The following is a 6,631-nucleotide window of genomic DNA, read 5'->3' as shown; positions in this document are numbered from 1 at the left end:
CAAACGCAGCAGTTCCTTTGAATGTCCAGACTGTCACACGTGTCCAGAGAGGAGCCCTCTCTGTTGGAACATGCCACATTCAAGGTTCAGTGGCTGCACGCAGCGACAGCGCTTCACTCCACCATGACACGTCCTTGAGAGGAAAGCCACGCCACGGAGAAATGAGCTGTGCACGCTGCTTAATACCAACACATTACCACTCCTGACATTAATCGCCCCAAAGTCTGAAAAGTGGTACGGAGCCTCTCACGAACACCCAAGTGAAACATTCATTTGCTGCTGGAGTGGTAACTGGGCTAAATGGGCCCAGCGCCGTTAATGGGGCCATCACTGCCGCAGCGAGGCATAACTCCGAGCTTTTGCAGAAATTATCTACAAACCCTTGAAAATGAAATGTGGTTTCTGTAAATGGGTTTTATATGGAGGTTAATACCATGCATTACTGACTCTGAGTGGAGATAAAATCCACCTGCAGATCCTCTCCCACTGCTAGATACCATCAGCCGGCTTTGTTCAAACTGTTCCAGGACCGGCGCTGTTGTAATTCGGTTTTTTGGTTGATCAATCTCATGTCGGCCCGCCTCATCTGCTTCTGCTTTGAGCTCACGTCGCTGCGTTTGACAGAATGGCTTCTGTTCTGTGCAGGAGGGGGGAAGCGGCACCGCAGGAGCTTTTTCCAGAGGAGAAAAGCCATCAGACAGGAGGAGTCATGAAATCTGATGTCAAGAGTAAAGTAGGAAAACCTGACACTTCTCACCCATGTGTGGCAGCTATTAAACTGCATTGTTAAAGAAGCTCCGACCTCCCAAGGGAAATGAGGGTTTCATAAACCCCCCCGCACACAATCATCCGCATGGGCTTAAAGAGGAGCTGGAAGGGACTTAGCATCTGCACATGTGATGTTCAATAAAAAGAACGGCTTTGTTTTGGGCCGTCTCTGTGACCTCACGGCCTGCTGGCGGTCTGCAGGTGTTTGAGCTCTCCGTCTGTTAGGAAGCAACAAAATAACAGTTTGTGGCACATTTTGAAAGTAATATTTGTTCATATTATTTCTCGATGTAGTTTTTTTTTCCATATTGTGCGATAACGATATATATCACAATATAAACCAAATAACTATATTTGTCAAATTTGAACGCTGTGCTGCTCAAAACAGAAATGTATAATCATCGCAGATTGTTTAGATTTAAACATTTATTTCCTATTATACTTTCAAACATAACAGATGCACTGAAAATCATGCAACTAGTTTTTAAAATAAATAAACTGAAAATGAATGCAAGTTTCAAAAGAGAACTTAAAAAACACTGCAAAGAGTCTGCTTTAAAGAACAAGAAAAACATCTACAAAAATGAGGTAAATATTGCTTAAAATAAGAAAAATGATGTGCCAACAGAACAAGAAGTTATGGCTTTTGAAGACTTTTCAAAACAAGTAGAAATATCTGACCTTATAGGAACTGCAAATATCTTAAAATGAGAATATTTTTCCTAATATCAAGCTCATTTTGACTAATATAAATATTTTTTGATTAATTTTCTTAAAATGGTACATTATTCTTTCATTTCGATGTTGACAGTAAGGTTATCTTGACATTATGGTAACCACTAGAATCTGTGTCTTAAAACCAGCCAAAAATACTAAAAAACATCTTCAAAAAGATTAGTGAACTGTTATTAGTGAACTGTTATTAGTGAACTGTTATTAGTGAACTGTTGTTAGTGAACTGTTATTAGTGAACTGTTATTAGTGAACTGTTAGCACTATTCTTTTCTCACTATGTATGATAATTTACTTGAAATTCTTGAATTAAGGCAAAACTCCTGCATTGATCTTTTCCATACAAATGTCACAGGTATGAATGAAGAAAATGTTTCTGTTGTAACTATGAGAGTCTAGTTTTAAGTGTGTTTTTAATCATAATAGGTAATACAATCTTAGTAAAAAGCCTTAATATCTTATTGAGATAATTAAGTACAAAAACGTTTAAAATAAGGGGAATGATCTTGTGAGAAGAATTATCTTAACATTAAAAAATGCACCGGTATATCTTTGTTTCAAGATAGTTTATCTCACTTAGATTTCCCTTTTTGTAGTGAATAGACCACTAAATCTGGACTAGCCAAACCTTTCTATGGAAAAATAATGTATTTCCAAGTAAACATTTAATTTATTCAGTTTCACTTAACGATCACTGTATCACAAAAACAAAACACTGACAATATTTGAAATTCTTATGTCAGATTTTATAATATTACAGAAATGTGCATTCAATGATATTTAACAGAAGACTTAAGTGAAACAAGTGAAACCAAAAGTGATGTGACTGTGATTAAAAAAGCGTTTCAACGAATCCTCTAGTAGTTTTCACATTTACTGAGGTTTATGAATTTTCTTTTTCCTATTTAAGATATGTCCATGCGCCCAGCAGACAAAACTAGAGTTTGATTTCCTGTCAGAACCAATAAAAAAAAAGGTTTTGGTTTAGTTTTAGAAAAGAATTAAGACTCCCATGAAGACACAATAACTGATGCTAGACAATCATTTATGCATGAAATTCCATTTATTCGTTTATAGTCCATGTTTTATTAAATTGCTTGCTTTTTAAGCCTCTTCATTTTCTTCTTATCTGTTTGATATTTGCTGTAAACAGTTCCTTACAGTCTGGCTCTTCTGAGGTTTTGTGTGATTCCAAACTGCTGTGTCTGCTCCTCGTTTTGTCCCTATTTTTCCCGTCAGATCCCATTTTCCTCCAGACGGCTGTTTTGTGATTGTTCAGAATGGAAAAAATAAGCCCTCCGTCTCGAATGCCACTTGTCAAACGTGTTTGACTGACATAGATTGCTGAGGATAAGATTTCAGACCGAAACTTCCAGCTTGACATACTCGGCAAATCTGGCTTACCAGTGAGGCATGAAGAACTGTCGCGTCTCCTCAGAGAGGTTCACTTTGGAGGAAACTTTGTCTTCTAAACCTTTTGACAGTGTTTCAGTCTGGATTTTTTACCCCTCCAAATACATGTCACAGAGCGTGAGCTCCTTATTCTTATGTAGAGCGCATTGTTAGAGTGTTGGAAATGTTGGCTCCATCACGCCTTTTTGTTCAGCGTCTGCAGAAACACGGCTTTTATTCATGAGACTGTTGTTCATTTCAATCATTTTCCTTCAATGTCGTTTCCTGACATCTCTGAGAAACAGCCTTGATTATTTCCTTTGCCTTGTTTATATTATTTCTTCTTTTAAAGTACATTTTTCCTATTTTAAGAAATCCAAACCTCCTTTTCTTTCCATATAGCTGTTTCTTTACTTAAAATGGAAACTCCTGATCTCTGATTCAAAAGACAATTTGATTGTTGACTAGTCTAATTTTAGTATTGATTAAACAACTTAGATGAGGGGTGTCGAACTCTATCACACAGGATCCAAAACAGAGCTTAGGTCACAGGCTGAAGGGGATAAACATTTATTGAACATTTTTTTTAACTTTAATAATGTAACTTTAGCATGAATATGAATAAAAAAGGAAGGAATATTATTTCAGAATAAATCTATGTAAACCTTAAAGAACTTTCAAAGTTCTCCATGAATATATATTTTGTCAAAATTACACAAGTTATAAATAAGCACAAGATAAAATCAAATCATTTAAAACAATAAAATAAAATGATCTGGAGGGCTGGATATATGGAGCTATTTTGGCGCCAATAATGTGTGAAACCCAAATGAAACATTTATATATATATATGTATAAATATGTACATATGTAACTATTGAAAATATCAAACAGACTTTCTTTGTCGAAGATAATAAAGGAGTTTCCTTTTGTAATAATCAAATGACCAAACCAACAAGCTGTCACAGCAGAAACACTTCATTCCTGTTTAAAAATGTGAGAAATCTATGAGTAAAAGACTCTTTCTTGAAAATCTGATGTCTACATCCTGCACCGTGTGGTGGGTCGCCCTTATTAGTCCTACAGATCATTATACCAAGTATGAGGAGCTGGTGGAGAGGCCATGATGTGCAGAACTTGTAATTATTTTTCTAGGACTCAATCCCAGTGCTGGCTGATTTAAGCTTGTTTTTTTTTAAATACAATTTAATTGTCATTGCGCATAAAAAAACTCTTTTTTTTTAGTGATATGAGTAACTTTGTTTATAACAAATATTGTTATATACTATAAAAACTATGTGTTAAAATAAAGAAAAGGGTGTGCCAACAGTGGAATTTGAACACAAATTATTCACTGATCCTGTTCAGTGCCCTGTTCTCAACAATGTGTTCTTTAGGCTTGATAAGGGCGACCCACCACAGAGCCACGTTTTCTATGTCTATTTTGATCGGAATAGAACAGCGTTTTGGACGCGTGGTTTGTACACGATGAAACTCTGCTTTTACACCCGTCTTGGAACAACTTCAGACTATAATAGTGCCGACAAAACAGACACATTCTTATAACAGTGCTCAGTCAGTGAATGCACCAGGACTGAAGTTACCACCCCCATCGATTTTGATTGGTCCTTCGTGTTAGCCCCGCCCCAACACGCCACAACGGTGTCTAAAGTTTTTAAACTGAAATTTTCAGATTCAAAAATAAAAAGAAAGAGTTGAAAGTGAAAAAAAAAGATTTGAAATTGAAAATTTGAGTTTTGGAGCCTAAAAAACAAAACGTTTGAAGCTGAAAATATTTCATTTTTCTTTAGAATCGCAAAAAGTTTTAGACATTTTAAAATTTTTTGGGTCAAACACCAATATTTTTTTCAAAATGTTTAATTTGGGTTTCAAATATGTACGGCCCTATTTGGCTCCATACGGATATAATTGCCCTGATCTGACCCCGGGTCTACATACTTGTGATTTGGATAATCATTGAAGTTTTTAACCGATTAATATCCTTTTTTCACCAAAGTATTCTTTAGTGACTTGCAGTGACGTTTAGGAATACTGGCTATGCTTGTCCTAGCATTTTTGCGTCAACATGACATATTTTCTGTTACGTATTCTCTATCGTTCTTACAAAGTCCCAACAGTTGTGTAACAGTGTTACATTTATTTTGTTTTTTAAGTCCTTGGAGAGAAGTCAAGGACTTCAATGTTTCTCTGGGATTTTTATTTAAAAAAAAAAAACAAAAAAAACGGAAATCCTTCATTTCTGCAAAGTTTAGCAATAATAACACATTTTATTCCAGAAAAGTTTTATTATTTTGTTTGTGGAAAGCTTTCCAAGCCAAAATAAAATGAACAAACAGCGTTCTGCAGCCTGACCTGAAATTGCTGGGATGTAAACAGAAAATGTGTAACAAATAATCCAATTTCAGACAACAACAGTGGAGCTATGAGGCAGGCAATTGCCTTCATGCTGCAGGTTGGCAGTAAAATTGATGTTTTCAAAAGTATGTCTGTATTTTCAAAGCAGCTTCTGTTCAGAGGATTCAGCTGCTCTTCAGATTCTATTCGAAGAGCTTTATTTTGCACGCTGCGTCTGCGGCGCCTCAGGTAATTGTGCAATAGATCTCTGCCAGATGGTGACCCTCTGTCAGCGGTGCTGTAATGGGGACTGGACTCTCGCAGGTTAATTTTCTCGGGCTCCCTGAGACATTTTTTAGGAGCTGTGCCTGTTTTGGATGCAGTTTAAGATCCAGGCTTGGTGTGAAGGACTCGGAGAGACCGGCATCAGCTCTCAGACCTTCACAGGATTTATCATCCCTGCCGTAAACGGTTCCAGCCAGGGAAATGATAGCTAACTGCCGTCAGACAGACAGTACAGCTGTTTACAAGCCCATCTATATTCTGCAGTCTCATAACCTCCTGTTATTTACAGCTCATGGCCCCACTTCTTCTGCCATCAACACCAGGCTGTTATATTCAACATGAGTGCAGAAAAGCAGCAGTTTCAGCTTCAATAAGCAGCAGAACACCAGCCAGTCCTGCAGGAGGCCGTATTTAACCTGTGATGAGTGTTAGATCATGGTCTCTCTGGCTGAAGGAGTGAATAACATCTTTGGAGGTGAAGGTCAGGACCAGCGTGGTCTCAGGCTGAGAGTAAGAAAGATGAGCAGCTGCTAACAAACTCAGTTCATCACAGGCTGCAAGGTCACATCTTCAACCTGACAGATATGAGTATGCAGTGATAAAGTTCATGGAAATATTACAGGATACCACCCCCCCCCCTTCATATGGGACATAGAGCCAAACAGCCAACATGTTGCAGTTCTTTAGAAGACCACTGGAGGCAGCTGTCAGCAGTCACTCAGTAACACTTTGACAATCTTTCTGTTATATTGCAGAAACTGTCTAATCTGGCAGTCTCCTAGTAACATATAGTCCAGTCACCGTTCTTGTGCCGTTATCCATGCCGTCATGTTGAAACCAGACAACGCCAGAAAGCAGTGATTGGTCGGAGTCGGTGTTAGTCATTGTTTCTATGGCAACTACTCTCACCAATCAGGAGTGAGTTTAATGGAAGATGAAAGTGGGCTCATGGGAATTTGTCCATCAAACAGTTTGAATGTTATTGAGGCATCTGATTGGTCGGTTAGTACTTGAATAACTTGAACAGAAAAACATGGATGGATGGATGAATGGATGGATGGATGGATGGAGGGAGGGAGGGAGGGAGGGATGGATGGAT

General features: G+C 37.9%; 1 long non-coding RNA gene across 1 annotated transcript in view; it reads left to right on the top strand.

Annotated features, from left to right (window-relative positions):
* The first annotated feature begins 1,250 nt into the window (after positions 1-1,250).
* LOC118598211 overlaps positions 1,251-6,631 on the top strand; it is a 19,760-nt gene continuing 14,379 nt past the window's right edge. Inside the window, exon 1 of the long non-coding RNA XR_004947324.1 lies at positions 1,251-1,356. This is a non-coding gene — a long non-coding RNA (uncharacterized LOC118598211). The remainder of the gene's footprint in view (positions 1,357-6,631) is intronic.

Source organism: Oryzias melastigma, linkage group LG24 (assembly GCF_002922805.2).
Source record: "Oryzias melastigma strain HK-1 linkage group LG24, ASM292280v2, whole genome shotgun sequence".
In the NCBI taxonomy this organism is placed as follows: Eukaryota; Metazoa; Chordata; class Actinopteri; order Beloniformes; family Adrianichthyidae; genus Oryzias; species Oryzias melastigma.
This window is presented reverse-complemented; position numbering and strand designations above follow the sequence as displayed.